The sequence below is a fragment of the Ambystoma mexicanum genome, chromosome 8, assembly GCF_040938575.1.
Source record: "Ambystoma mexicanum isolate Mex_15411 chromosome 8, UKY_AmexF1_1, whole genome shotgun sequence".
Lineage (NCBI taxonomy): Eukaryota > Metazoa > Chordata > Amphibia > Caudata > Ambystomatidae > Ambystoma > Ambystoma mexicanum.
In genome coordinates, this window is record NC_090929.1 from 1,483,566,045 (window position 1) to 1,483,582,281 (window position 16,237).

The 16,237-nt window shown below is 47.2% G+C and overlaps 1 protein-coding gene across 2 annotated transcripts in view; it reads right to left on the bottom strand.

The window, feature by feature from the left end:
- The window catches only part of LZTS2 (leucine zipper tumor suppressor 2), a 738,816-nt gene that overhangs the window by 408,963 nt on the left and 313,616 nt on the right, over positions 1–16,237 (bottom strand). For both annotated transcript variants that reach the window (XM_069611659.1, XM_069611660.1), the window contains one exon: positions 9,950–10,030. The gene's annotated coding sequence lies outside the window, so the exon portion shown is untranslated. The remainder of the gene's footprint in view (positions 1–9,949; positions 10,031–16,237) is intronic.

Below are 16,237 nucleotides of genomic sequence, written 5' to 3' on the forward strand. Positions count from 1 at the left end.
CAGAAGAGATGACCAGAGAAAGCTGCATGCGCTGAAGGGGGTAGGACAGGGAAGGGAAATCAATCTGACTCCTATCAGCACCATAGCGGCGCCTTCGCCTCCCCAGTGTATTACAACCCCGTTTCCCTCTGTCCAGGCTCAGAACTCTAACATCACGACTAACCAGCCGACAGGCACTACGGGGTGGTACCCACCCGGGTGGTTGAGGTGATCCATGGGGAGGCTCCCCCCCACAAACTCCAATCCCTGCAGCCACAATGGAGAGACTGGACGTGCCCGACGGCCTAAGCAGAGTGAATATTGATTTGTTCCCGCTACATGAAATGAACAATGAAGCTAATAAGGAAATCAATACATCGGAACAAAAGGCTACACCAAATGGAGATAAGAGGGAAATAATGGGGGCCTCATAGTTTTCGAAGACACTGGGTAACCACCCCAGTGACCAAAAAAATAGTATTAGCTATTCAAGGACAAAGTGAAGGTGCATGGGAGGGTGAAATGACGGTACCTCACGAACCACATGAAGCAGAGTCCTCATCCTCGTCAGATTCAGAGATTAGCTCTACAGAAGCTGGGAATGTTTGTAGACCCCAGAGATAGCTCTGGGGACTAGCTAGCCGGTGAACACCAATGGAGACAAGCCCACATAAAAATTATACAGTTAACACACACACACAATCCTCATGTCAACCTTGACATCCAAACAAAAGAAGGGCAAACTTCCCATCTGAATGTCAATGAAGTGAACACTCAGCAAGTGCACGAGAAACAAAATGGTGCTTTGTAATTTGAACGAAACCACATTGGCCGATCTTACTGTGGATAACGCAAAATTAACCTTAGAAGTGGAAGCTGGTACTAAAGACCTTTATCCCTGGGTAAACGAGTTACACCCAATGGAAACAGGCAGGACACAGGGAGCCGAGTTAAGGGTGCCCTCATCTAATCTAGCCCCCCATTAAAGTGCGACTGAAGTTGTTGTAATTGATACACCAATGATAGACCGTGAAAGAGAAGAGGGATCACGACAAAGACAGGCAGAGGCCTTAGACTCAAAGGCCTTTACCTTTTCTATCTTTGGAGCAAAGCCTAAAGAAAATGCTCTTCTCAGATCAAAATCCCTGCAAAGGAAGAAAACTAAGAATGAAAGAATGCCACAAAGAGCCAAATCAAACGGCTCCAGGAGTTTCTTGAGAAACCTAAGAATGGACACAAGAGACACATCGAATAAGCGCCTACCAGCTGTTGATCATTTAAGTTTGGACCTAACAAATAGCAAGAAACCATCTTCGGTTAAAGCTCAAGAATCAGACAAGGATGAACAAGCTCTCAGGACCTCTCTGTTCTAGCCTCTGACCAAGAGCAGGACTTGATGGAACTATCCGTATATGACGAAGACAACAGTGACATACATTTGAGCATGGACATGGGCGTGGAGGGAGATGCTGTTTCATCAAATTCTAGAACACGACCTATGGAGCTAAAGCCATGAAAGCCGACCCAAGACATTGACAAAAGCCCTATATTCATACCCTTGGCTGAGAGCAGAGCTACGGCAGACAAAAAACATCAATGGGCCTTTAGTGTGTCAGCTCCCTCCTGGCTGGTCATCTTGTGATAATCGGCAGCTATTAACCCCAGGCTCTATTTGTCTCCATTATAATGTATGCATCCCATGGGTACCTTAGACTATTTTCCACTCTAAGCAGGGGGTGAAGGGGCCCAAAAGTCATCTTGAAATGGGCCCCCCCATACCTTCAGCCGGGCCTGCCTGTGGGGTCATCGTAAATCACTACTGGCCACCATCACAGTGAGTTGGTTGTTCTAATAAAATTTCTGGAGCCAATACTGTTCTGATTATTTCTTAAAATAGCTTGTTCATGATAAGGTTCAACGGTTATGCAGTGGACCCTGCTTCTCTGTCGAGCGGCCTTTCCTACTATTCCTCCTTGCTCTCTCTGCTTTTCTCCATGCGTGGTCGTGCTTTGAGGGGAGGAGCCAAGAGCGAGGGAATGGACATTAAAGGAGAAACCCAGGGGTGACAAACCCAGGGGTTACGTTTCTAAGTTTCCCCTCAGAAACACTACACTAGCATTTTAAACACCAAAGCAAACAACTTTCACCACTCTCAAGACTGACATGCAACATCAAGCAATGCTAAATGTAAGTGGTTCTGGGACGAGGAGGCCCAATGGGGATGCAAGGAATTAATTTCAACGTTCTAGTTGTTCTGAAATGCACACAATAAAGCATGACGAGCAGCTAAACCAAGGAAGAAGTAGCAGTAGTAGCAGCAGCGGTGGCTATGGTGGCAGAACAAATTGTAGAGGTAGTAGGAGAACGAGAAGCATACTGAAGGGGAAGGCACTTGCGAGGAAGCAAACAGAAAGGTGTTAAGGATTTCAATCAAGCAATACACCCTGGTCTCAGCCTAGTATGTAGTACGCAAATGAAATACTTATTTTATTGTGTCTATAGGTTCAATATTCTGAGTGCTATACCATTCATATCACACATCTTCTAAAAAAAAAAAACAGATCACAATGGACCAGGAATCAGGCTGGTTGGTAAAGGTAATATTTATTTATTTATTTAAAATTCAAATCAAACACATTTTTTAATATATGGGGCAGCAATCACCAATGTGGTGACAATACAAATAAGAAAGTAAGGAAGGCAGTTGAATTAACTTTTTAGCACACAGAATACAAAAAAAAAAGAAAATAACCATTTTGGCTTGTTTGAAAGATGGCATTTAAGTTAAGATTTCCCCCTGCACATTTCCCAACTCACAAAGAAGCAATTCTACACAGATGTAAGGAAGCAGCAGGTATTCAGGAACAAAGAACAGTGTACAGGGTTTGAATACAATCATCCCTCCACAAACAAGAGAGAAAAACATTTTGGAAATTTTACACTTTTAAAATGACATTTGAAAATGGCTGAGCAAAACAATGAAAAGTGGGCAAAAATCCTTAAACCAACATAAATCTCTATGGAGCAACACTGAAAAGATGCTCAAAATCATAAGCTATAGTATGAGCAAAATTACACACTTTGAATCTTAATGGTAGTTTGGAAATAATGAAAATCACATGTGTAAAACTTTGCAGAAATGCAAATTCCCGCCCAAATTTCACTAAACGGTTTTTAAGAAAAACAGGTGAATTTATGGGATGAGGTTTTTGACTGGGGTGTAGCTGAAGGTCTTAGCTTTAAGTCAGAGTTGAAATGAAGTCTCTAGCTATTAATTTGAGGAAGTTATGCAAGTTTGAATGAGAGGTGTTTTAGGAAAAATAGAACTGAGAAAAGCAGCAAATTGGGTTTAAAATGACAGGTTGATTTTACTTAAACTAGATTAATGGCTAAGAAAAAGAGAATGCCACCCATGAATCTCAATAGTTATACGGCTGCTTGTAACCCTTCACGTGGCGGATACCCCGTTTTCTTTAAGGGAATTACTTTATTTAATCAAAATCCCCAATGGCTTTTGATCTAGTAAAACAAAATGAAGAAAATATTGGCGCTAACACTAAGAATCACAGACAAAGTTGCAAGAATGGTTCTGACAATATTATAGGTTCTTAACTTAAAGATGGGATAGTTTATAGATTGGGATAGGACAATGGAATGCCATATATGCTATGGTTTACTATGATTCCTATCGATAATTACAGTCCACTTTAATTTAGGATTTTGGACCGTCAAGGGCTCTGGTCATCACGGATTGGGTCTAAGAATGGCAGGGCACTTCTGGTGGAATTAGGTCAGCTGAGCGGTTCTGGTCAATTGGACTGGCACCTCGGACTGGACTGGATTGGACCTTCTGGTTACTGGAGACCGGAAATCAGTGGGATGGCGAGTTTGGAGTAAGTAAGCGTTTAGTGGTAGCAAGCCTAATGGATCAAATTGCTTCCCTTAGGTTTCAGAATTTGGGCCTAGCTGAAAAAGGGTTCAGCAGTGCTGAGGCCTTGGCTTTGCAAAGAAATCTGGAATCAGGAACAAGATGGAGAGTTTGGGGACAGGGTGCCACACGGAAATCAGGATGAGTCAGGAATTAGTGTGTGTTTTTTGTGTTGCGAGGTTCCCTTATTTATCCTGCCAAATGACATCACTCAGTTTATGGTAGGGGCAAACTTACAACCCACATCCACAAAGCTATGATGGGCAAGAGCACAGTTCTCGCCCAGCGCTTGGCTGGTTGGATAACAGAAAGGGCTGTCATGTTTTATGATATGATCTGGAAACCGCCCATAGTTATTGGGACCAAAATCTAACTTTCCCACACATACATATTTATGTACTTATGCCCTATAAGAAAATCAGATACATAAATTACATATTTTGTGGGTCACATTTACATTCAACTCCCAAGTCGGTGGGACCTGGTTTTGTCTTTCTGTAGAATTTTGGCAATTTTAACCACAAAAGGTTTGGCCTAACATTTCCTAATTCGGTACCTATATGTGCAATCACCCCTAGAACCTAGGTACACAATATTAGGTTTGCAGCATTAATAGTTTCTGCGCGCTTTGTCATTCTACATAACTTCTGTTCGTTACACAGTAAGAAATCCTGCCAAGTTTTCAAATGGCTAGCATAAATTCAGATTGAGATGTATGTACTTTTCACTCTTACTTATTCTTGCTGCCAAGTCAAATGTCTTGAATTTCAGTGGCAAAATAAGCATTTTAAACTCAAAAATCACATGTCCGTTTTTTTTCTTCCTTCCCAAGTGTGAGCAAATGGCAAGTCCTTTGAAGTTCAATGAGAAGCCTCTTCCTGGAGAGTGGAGCTTCCTGCCCCTTCCCTGGAAGGATGAGTGTCCAAGCCTGCTAGTGTCTTTGCCTGGGGCCCAGACGAATGTCTATTGAAGCCCATTGTCATGAGTATGCAAGGCCTCCCAACAGTAATTAGCCTTTCCCGCCAGCAGTGAAGGGTCAACCTTTCCCAGGCTAAGGACTGTCTGAGCAAAATTGTTTTTTTAAAAGAAATAGTTAATTAACTCAAGACTGGGTTTAACATTAAGTTTCACCTAAATCTTCCATTTGAACATATAAAATGAACACAGTTTATAGGTGGATTTTTACATTAGCAATCCTTTGACATTCTTAAAGAATTAAGCCTTTAAACAAAATCATGCTTTCACAACAGGCGATTTTGCACTTCATTCATGAAAAAGCACATTAAACTGAGTTCTTTAAATCCGATTTTCCTCTGCAGCACATACACATTTTAGTTAGCTCTTCCCTTGAGTGCTGGGATTGTTTGCAGTCTGGATACATGTACCATGCCTTTGTTTAGAGTTTCTCTGTGCACAGCTGATTCTATTACTGGTTGCAAAGTTTAGCCATGTTTTTCCTCCGTGGAATATGAAAACAAGGGTTCCTGGGTTGCTTTTTCATTAGATACATTTTATAGAGCTGTTAGTCAATGAAGCCCGGTTCCTCTGAGCCACACTGGATGATCCTGGGTATTGCAGTACCCTTTTAATCTCAATGATTCAATGGAAATGAATGGATCTAGCACCGAAAACAGCACTTTTTAAGTTTGCAAAGCTAACATTTTAAAAGGCATTTTCGGTTTTCAGCACCATTCATTCACTTTGCTCCATGTTGAATGTTGCAGAGCCCACTGACATTCTCCTGCAGTGAGAACTCTGTTTTCACCCCCCCCCCTGACTGTGTGTGGCAGGGTGTGCAGACTTTTTCTGGTTGTGCCCCAAACGCAGTTTTGAAGATTTTGGCGCGCACAGGAGTCAGCGCATCCGTTTCTTTCACCATTTGTAAAGTGATGCAGTGGGGCACATGGGAATGGATCAAAATATCCCACAGTGTTTCTATGATTTCTTGTCACTATCGAGAGGCAGAGTTACCCAGGCAGTGCTACCCTTTAGGGATGAAGGAAGCAGACCCCCGAAAAGCAAAGCGGATTGAGGAAAAAGATACAAGTCAGGGAATTTCAGGCAAGCTCACTGCTTCTGTGGCAGCTGGAGCGTGTGCTTGTGAAAGCCAGCGGTATCTCCAGGCAGTATGGCTGGCGATCCCGCTGGAATCCAATAGACCCGTCCCCGGAGGGCCTCTAATACCAGGTTGACACACAGACTCTTCCAACCGAAAGGGCAGGGTGCCTGAACCCCAATGGCCTTACCCAACAAACAAACTTGTGACCTGCAACTCAAGAGTGGGCTTGAGAGAGGAGTCGGGAGAACGGAGCCTTCATTGGTTGGTACCGGCAGCGCCCAACAGAAGAAGAGCAGTGACACTTCGAGACTGGCCACAACCAACTAAGCAGCTGGGAGGCGACCCGGGTTGCGGTGCTACACAAGAAAGGAACCCAAGAGGGGAAAGGCAGAGCGGTGCAGCACAAGAAATATATGAACAGAGAAAGAGACACTCAAAACTGTAAGAGGACTTAAAGCATTTTCATTGGAGAGGAAAAGTATACATCAAGAGGTTCATTTACACATTTATGCCCCTGAAGAAATCATATTCTTCCCTGTCCCAATGAATGTGAAAATATCCGATACACTTGGCAGGGGAAAAAACCAAGTGTGTCACTGGGGGCCTCAATAAGATAAAAACGGGTACGCTTGGTAGGGGAGTTTACTGAGTGTGTCACTGGGGGCCTCAATAAGATAAAAACAGGTACGCTTGGTAGGAGAGTATACCGAGTGTGTCACTGGGGGCCTCAATAAGATAAAAACAGGTACGCTTGGCAAGAGAGTATACTGAGTGTGTCACTGGGGCCTCAATAAGATAAAAACAGGTATGCTTGGCAGGAGAGTATACCGAGTGTGTCACTGGTGGCCTCAATAAGATAAAAACAGGTACGCTTGGCAGGAGAGTATAGCGAGTGTACATAAATCAAGAAACCACTGAAGCAAGTGGGAAAAGGGAACTGAGACAAGGGAGTTATCTCCTAAGCCACAAATGGAAAGACCAGGGGAAGTGAATTGTCCCCCTTGGCATTGTCAGATTTGCTTAAAGGGAAGGAAGTCACTTTCCCCATTAATAAGCGGGCAGTCAAGTATGAGAATCTTACTTGTGACTCTGTGAAACTTTGTTTTTGAACACTTTTTGGCGTTTGGTTTTCTATATTGGAATGATGTGCATAGGAACAGAGAAAGGCTGCAGGGAAGCAACGGAAGGACGCTTTTGTTTTCTCATTATTGTACCTTTACTACTCAGACTTTGAGGGTCAGAATAGGTTTTGGACAGAGAACTTTCATTTGGACATCCTGAGGACTGTCTCAATAGCTAGTTTTGTTGAAGCAGAGAAACCCCTCACACTTAGGGTTAGTGAGGCATTTTTCCAACTCCTTTCATTATTGAAATAAAAGCAATTGTGAAACAATGAACACTGTCTGTCTCGTTACTCCGACCCCTCACACTGCCCACAGAATGGAATGTTGGGAACTCAGTCAAGTCCCGTCACCATGCCACTAATTAGCCCAATCCAACATGTTCTAAAGAAAGGAAGAGTGCAAGGAATGCAAAATAAACGCGTCACGTGTTTGACCAACTGATGGATTCTCATCAATGACAGACACAAGAAGCCCCCTTCTACAAAATAATTAGGCCGACAGAATTTGTTTTCTTTAAAACGTAACAACACAATATAAACCTTTTCCACACAGGTGAATACACAATTTCAAGTAAGGATATCTCAGACATTCGGGATGTGTCTCTGACATGGGACCTGGACATAGCAAGCATGAACCCTGCGAGGGCCAACTTAACCCTTCACCCTTCTGAGGTCGCTAAATGGAGCAGCACACAAATGGAAAATAATGGCCATTATTCCGACCCATCCTGCGCCGGGATGCTGTGGAATTCCTTTTAAACTATTGTGGGTAGTAAACGGGATTATTGTGGCACAAATAACCACGTTTTGCTGCATTTCTGCTTTACTAAATTCTCAATCGCTAGCTCCTATCCTGACAGTGTTGCCTTGCAGGTGGCAACCAGCTCTTTCAGAGGTTGCTCTTGACCTAAATGATGTCGTGGGCATTGAAACACAGGCACTGTGAGCATACAGTAGAAGAAGCGGATATGGATAGTCTAATTAAAACAAGCATTGGCAATGCCAACAGTTCCGGCTTTTGTGTGGGCATGGAAAAGGGACTTGCCAGGCACTGCCGCAATGGTATTACTGGCTATTGATGGTTGCAGGTGCAAAATGGTACGAGCACATGGGCATCTAATAGCAGTGCCTGGCAAATGCCTAATACTTATAAAGAAGCCCAAAATGTTGGTTTTGCCAATGATTGCTTTTAACAGGACTTCAGTGAAGGACACACTGAAGCCAGACCGGGCTAAGCCATCTTACGACTCCAGTAGTGTGTGTTAACAACTCCAATTAAGTCATTAACTCTCCTAAGACTACGTTGGAAGAAAATCTGGCAGGCCCTTTGAGCGCAAAGTTTGACAAAGTTTGACGGTAAGACTTCATTAAAGCCAGATCAAAGAGTTCCCATGTGGAGGTGTTTTGAGTGAGGAGGGGACAAAACTGGAGAGGAATGGCCAGAGGCATTAGCATGGGCAGTCAATGGGTGGGCAAATAACCAAACAAAACATACAAGCTTTGTGTCCCTCCTCATATGCCATTTCTCCCCATCAGTACTCTAATGCAATTGTTTTCGCTTGTGTCACAAGCGACACCTAATGGCCCAAACTAAAAAGGAGGGCGGAGCTTGGCGAGGAGCTCTGCTCATAACAAGACACAAAAGAAAAAAGGAGGGGGAAGTGGAGCTGGGCAAGGGGCAATCCTCAGAAGACACAAAACAAAAAGGAGGGGTAAAGTGGAGTAGGGCGAGGGGCTGGGCAAGGGGCACTAGTAACAAGACACAAAAGAAAAGGCAGCGGAAAATTGGAACTGGGCGAGAGGCAATCCTCATAAGACACAAAAGAAAAGGGAGGGGGAAAGTGGAGCTGGGCAAGGGGCACTCCTCATAAAACACAAAAGAAAAGGGAGGGGGAAAGTGGAGCTGGGCAAGGGGCACTCCTCATAAGACACACAAGAAAAGGGAGGGGGAAAGTGGAGCTGGGCAAGGGGCACTCCTCATAAGACACAAAAGAAAAAGGTTGGAGGAAGTGGAGTAGGGCGAGGAGCACTCCTCGTAACAAGTCAAAAGAAAAGGGAGGGGGAAATTGGAGCTGGGCAAGGGGCACTCCTCATAAAACACAAAAGAAAAAGGAGGAGGAAGTGGAGTAGGGCAAGGGGCACTCCTCATAACAAGACACAAAAGAAAAGGGAATGGAAATGTGGTACTGGGCGATGGACACTCCTCATAACAAGACATAAATGAAAAGGGAGGGGGGAAAGTGGCGCTGGGCGGGGGCACTCCTCATAACAAGACAAAAGAAAAGGGAGGGGGAAAAGTGGTGCTGGGCGAGGGGCACTCCTCATAACAAGACAAAATAGAAGGGAGGGGGGAGTGGTGCTGGGCGAGGGGCACTCATCATAACAAGACACAAAAGAAAAAAGGGAGTGGGGAAAGTGTAGCGGGGCGAGGGGCGCTCCTTATAAAAAGACACAAATGTAAAGGGAGGGAGGGGAGTGCGCTCCTCATAACGAGACAGAAAAGGGTGGGGGGGGGGTAGTGGAGCTGGGCGAGGGGGCCTCCTAATAACAAGACGCAAAAGGTAAAGGGGGGGGGTGGAGTTGGGGGAGCGGCTCGCCTCATGATAAAAATAGGCGAAACATGGTAAACAGAAAAATATCGCCAAAAGTAATTTAGTAAACTGTATCAAATAATCAGGCTTGTGCTAATTGTGTATAGATAGAACAGTGTGGCCGCTTTTACTTTGAACGCCATATATAATTAATAAAAGGGAACATTTAGAAATATCCGTAAAATCCAGCCAAACTTTATAAATAGCACAGAGGTGGTCTCGTTTCTCTGGTCTGCCAGAGTCCAATAAAATAAACAAGCGGTACTTACTGGGTTAATTTCCGGTTGCGTTCTCGGGGGAATGGCCCTTCAGTGACAGGTTTATCACCACACAACCAGATTAGAGGCGGCCTGAAAGAGAAGAACGGTCGGAAATTAAAAACGCCTCTTCCTTCAGTCCGGGCTGCGTCACAGGACAGCAATAACACAGGACAAGACCAGAACACCGCCCTCATCTCTGCTTTAATCTAAGGCGATTTCTATCTTTGCAAATCAAATTTCGCTTCCTAGAAATATTTTGTGTGATTGAAAGGAGCAATGATTGCCCTCACTCCCAGGGATGCAAACCCCGCTGTGCAGTAATCCCGGCGTGTTTACATGCAGATAATCATGACCTCACATTTAGAGAGAAAACACATGCACAGGTATTTTGTTCAGCTGAAAATTATTATCCCTCTCCAGTCCCCCCGACCCCCCCAAAAAATGTAGCAAACCCTTGGTGGCATACCAGAAAACTATGTTGACCATTATCTGAATAGAAAATTAAGGGGGTAATTCAAAGAATTCAGCGCACAAGTGGTGTACGCGGCTGGCGCACAGTGTGCGCGTGCAAATTTCTGCACCAGTCGCGTGCGCTTAAAATCCATTTCCGCGCACAGCGTATTCATGGATTTTAGCTTCCAAAACCAGCTGTGGCGCAGCGACCCTGCAGCAGTGTGTTACGCCCCCAACCCCTCCCCGTGCGCCATGCACAGCGCACAAATCCCATACATGGTGCACAGGCCCCCAACCATGAAAACGCCTGTAAAACTCCCCGTGCACCCCTCTGAATACACGTACCCCGCTGCACGGGGAGTGTCACACGTGATAGGAGTGGGGTACGTGTATAACAGGGGTTCGCGGGAAGTTTCACATGCGATAGGCCCTGTGCGAGTGGGGTACGTGTATTCCTGGGGTGCGCAGGAAGTTTCACACGCAATTGGAAAGGGGAACATGTATTTCGGGGGTGCGTGGGAAGTTTCACACGGGATAGGCCCTGTGCGAGTGGGGTACGTGTATTCCTGGGGTGCCTGGGAAGGTTCACACGCGATAGGTCCTGTGCGAGTGGGGTACATGTATTCCTGGGGTGCGCAGGAAGTTTCACACGCGATTGGAGAGAGGAACGTGTATTTCAGGGGTGCGTGGGAAGTTTCACACGCGAAATGCCCTGTGCGAGTGGGGTACATGTGATCCTGGGGTGCGTGGGAAGTTTCACACGCGATTGGAGAGGGGAACGTGTATTTTGGGGGTGCGCGGGTAGTTTCACACGCGAAAGGCCCTGTGCGAGTGGGGTACGTGTATTTACGTGTATTCCTGGGGTTCGCGTGAAGTTTCACATGCAATAGGCCCTGTGCGAGTGGGGTACGTGAATAACTGGGCTTCGCGGGAAGTTTCACACGCGATTTTGCTTTCAGAGCAGGGTACGTGAATTTCGGGGGTGCGCGGGGAGTCCTACACGTGAATTGGCAGTGTGGGTTCTCCCAGGTGTTCCCTCTACACCCTCCACGGCCCCTGCAGGCAGCCCACACCACAGGGGACTACCCTGCACCCCTGGTCATGTCCCGCAGGCAGCTCATCCACCATGGGCATGCCCTCCAGCCAAGCCACGTCACCTTGCACTAGTGATCACAAACTCATGTCCCCCAGCACCCCCACCCCCCCAAGCAGTGCAGGGCACCTGCCAGCAGGCCCCGACACATGTCCCCCATCCAACACGTCATCACAATCTAGATCCCTGGCCCTTATGGCAAGCCTCCACAGGCCAAAGACCGACCCAAGTATTGCATCCACCCACATAGAAATGCCCATTACATGATACAACCCCAATGGCAAGTATGTAAATGAACAAATGTCCGTCACACACACACACAATGGGTGCAAGTGAATGTCAAAACCCATATCATGACATGCATGAAACCAATGAGATAATACCACAAATGCAAGTATAAAAAAATATATATTAAAGATAACGTGAACGTAAATCAAATTAAACACACAACAATGGAAATAACAAAAGAAATGGTCCATGTCCGATAAATAATGCAAATCAAGAAAACATAAGAAAAAGAAATCCAAAAAGAAATGTTGTCCAAAGTCACAGTCCAAAAAAGCAAATCCAAGGGAAAATAAAAACCATTGCTCCATGGCAAACACAAAAAAAATATTAAAAAAGATGAATCCAATGTAGAACTATGTACAATTGAAGAATCCAGGGTCCATGAGCCCAACTTAAGAAATGAAACCTACCAAAAACTACTACCTAATAAAAAAAACTATATACAAAAATGTGGTGCATTGTCCAAGCGGTCCAAAATAAAGAAAAAACGAAAGGAAACCGAATACTAACTAACTATTTACAAGGGCAGCGGGCAAGTCCAACGGCTCATTTGTTGATGTCCCGGGCGAGGGAATCATCGAACTCCTGCTCGATGTCCCAGAGGCGGTCCTCTTCCATGGCCCCGAGGGTTCGCAGGGACGATGACATCTGGACCTCCAGGTCCCTGCGAATGGCCTCGAGGCACTCGGCCTGCCTCAGGGCCCTATGCATGGAGTTCTCCGCCCTGACCATCGTGAGCCGTGCCTCTTCCGCCCGCTGCCGCTCCGCATCTATAGCATGGCCCAACCGCTGCCACACGGAAGACACTTCCCCGTCCTGGGTCCTCCTGCCCTCTGGCCGATGCCTGCCCCTCCGATGTTGAAGGCCCCGAGCCATCATGGCTCCCACCTTGTTGCTGCTGCTGCTGTGCCTCTGCCTGTGCACTGGCTCCTGCTGCCTGCACATCCTCCTCTGGCTGGGGTGCAGTTGTTGATGTGGCCACTCCTGCTGGACGTCCGACTCCCGACTGTGGCAGGGATGTGTCCTCCACCAGCCTGGCCGCAGGGTCAGAGGCAGCTCCACAGGGCACCCAGGTGACACATGGGTGGGAAGATGGCACGGAGGACGACTGGCGCATAGGGGGTTCAGTTGAGGAGGGGGTCGGAACAAGGTCCAGAAAACAGAGGAATCCGGCCCTGGTCAGCTGTCCCAGTGGGTCAACGCGGTCAACGAGCCATGCGAGAAGACGTGCAGTCTCCTCATGAAAAGACTGCAGCTCAGCTCGCATGGCACGTTTACGCAACGCCACCCCACCCAGGACAGGATCAACCCGGTGCCAGATGGCCAAATCAGCAGGGAGAGGAAGGCCAGTTGGTGTAAACCGATCCCCTCCCTGAGAACGGGTCTGGACGTAGGTATCCCTGCTGGTGCAAGATGATGCAGTGACAGGATCGGGGACAGGATTACACACCGGCACCTCTGAGGCAGCCTGTGCTGCCTCCTGTCCCTGCCCCTGCACTGCACCACAAACACCAGTGGAATCCCCACCTCCAGACCCCGTCTCTGTCCCTTGCACGGCCTCTTCCTCCACCAAACCCCCCACCAACCTGGATGACTCCGTGCCATCTTCCTCCGTCGGGCCTGTGGGGTCCCAGCTGCCCCTACAGCTTTCGTTTTTCAACTTTTTTTGGGCCTGTTTCCTCAAACAGTGTTCACTTCTCCTTTTGTCCTGTCTCCTCAGACAGCGTACAATTCTTCTTTTGGCGGGGGTGATGCCAACGCGCACATGTGCGTATTTTTCACATTCTTTTTCCAGGCAGACGGTGAGTTCCGCACGTACTTAGCAACTGTGCTTGCCCTGTGTGTCGCGTACCCCTTCAGAGGTCATTGTAGGCTGCATGTATGACGCGTACGCTTATTTTTTTTTGTTTCTGGGTGCCACAGCGTAGTGCGGGTTCGTTTTTCCACGCACGTGGTCTACGAGGGGTTGCGTGCACGTTTATTTTTGTTTTTGGGCAGCCTGTGCGTTGCATGACCCGTCATCTTCCCCCAGGGGTCACAGACAGCCTTGTTAGAGCACTAGGGTACGAATTCCATCTAGTACCCTACCCCTTTGACCCCCAATTCCCCAGGAACATTGTTTACTGCAACTCCCATATGCACAACAACATCAGTGCCATGGTTGGGAGGAAACCAAGCGGTAAGGGAGGCAAAGGTGGCCGACCTCCAAAAGGTGGGCATGGTGGGTGTGGTAGGGGACGTGGCCAGGATTTGCAGGGTGCCCCTAGACCCACATGTGTGGAGGACCAATCAGGGACACCCATGCCCCCCCCATGGTTGAGGGAAACATGGCCGACACCATCCCAGCTCAGCCCTTGTTGGACCAGCCCATTGTGGCACCTGAGCCGGCACAGGATGACTCCCAGGCTGACTTCCAGGTCAGCAAGTCTAAGCCACGTGTGCTGGTACAAGTTGGTGTCATCAGGCCACATGGATCTGGGGCAGCAATGTCATCTGCTGCCCCAAGTAGGCAGGGTGAGGAGGCTGCAGGGGCATCTGCAGCTCTATCCACCCCAGCTCTGAGTCTCCCAGCCGGGACAGTGTCGGTCCTGGTCCATCAAACGGATGTTGCCCCTGCCAACATCACACTTCAGCCAATGCCTGCACCACGACCTATGGTCATTGTGCATTCGCACACTCCCAGTACCCAGTCCACCTGCGCTTCTTCCCCTACTGACCAGAGCGGCGCAAGCCACTCAGGCTCTGCTCCACCTTTGAAGAAGAGGAAGAAGGGTGCTCTGGCACTACAGGCTGAGACCCCAGACACGGCTACACAGTCTGGCACGTCAAGGAAGCCTAGCTTTAATGACCTCAAACTTGATGCACTTGTGAGCTATGTGTCGGCACATAGCGGCAAAATGTTGGTGACTGCAGGGTGCAAGACCACACCTGGTCAACGTAGGGCACACTGGCAGACCATCGCGGACCGCGTAAGTGCCCTTGGATTTGTGTGGCGCACAGCTGATTGCTACAAGTGGTAGAATGACCTGAAACGCAGAGCAAAGAACAAGCTGCCCTCAAATCATGCCGCTACTCTAGTGACTGGCAGTGGGTCTCCACAAGAGGACAACAAACTCACTGAACATGAGTCTGTTGCTGGGACCTTCGTCACAGAGGGACAGATCCAAGGTGTGGGAGATCTACCTGATTAATACGCATTCTCCGGTGAGTGCCCATGCGTGTGTGTGTGTGTGTAATCCATGTGTATGTTGTTTGGGTGACAGGTTCTGATTGAGTGCCAGGTGGATGTGTACTCCTGAGTGTTACGGGTCACCCATTTGCTTCCTCCCATACATTCACGTGCCTTGGATTTGGATATGACTGTATCCCTTCTGCCCACAGTTGCCAATTAGGGCCACATTAGTGCACTTTACCTTCAAATGTCATCTTGCAACTACATTGTTCAGATTTTGTAAGTGTTCATTCAGGCTGATTGTTTCCACTCTCCCATTTTTACCACGCATTTTTCTGCCCTATTGCAACATATGTGATATGCTTCGGTCATTGTTTACAGCCCACACTACACCACTATTTTTACCTGGTTATGTTAATGATTACAGCATTCAGGCCGATGGAGTATTGGGCTGCAGAAAATTTTTATTAGGGCCTTTTTGCATGTGGAACATGACAGATGTTTCCTGTAATGTTAAAGTGACCAACCATTGATCAGCCCACAATGACTGTATTATTGGACACTGGATGAGTTTCAGTGTGTGGCACATGCATATTTAGCAACACTATTCAGCATTAATCTTCGCATCATGTCGATGTGACATGGATGTATGACAGAACTCATTCACTGACATATTGCTGTAGTTTTGTAATTTAACGTGGCTATGCTACATGCCATCTGTGTGGTGGCATGTGTCATGTATGTGTATTGGACATGCCACTCACAGCCTGATGTGTGATGCCAGTGCTACCCAACATGCTGCAAATGTGTTGCTTTTCCATCTTGCTCTCCCCATTGTCTGCCTTTTTGACTCCACTTCCAACTCTTTGACACTGCATGCATGGCAGGGTTATAGTCATGTGGGACATGTGTAAATCATTTACTGGATCTCTGGCTTGTCACGGCCTGTGTGTGTGCTATGGTGCTCATGCCTGTTTCCATTTGTTGTCTTTCATGTTTTTGCAGGTGATGACGCACTTGATGCTGTTGAGGTTGAGGAGATGGTGCAGACCCAGGAGGAATCTCGGGCACGACCGGGCACCAGTGGGGGACGTGGTGTGGTGGTGGGTGAAAACCCAATGTTACTGTAGACCATACTGTCCAGGGGTGTCTCTGGGTGCACCTCCCCAGACCTCTATTCAGGTGCTGAATTGGATGATGAGACGTATGTGCAGTCGCAGGTAAGTGTTTCTGGCAGGGATTCTGTTCTGTCCAACCCACCTGCACCAGGGGTAGAACCCTCTATGGGGAT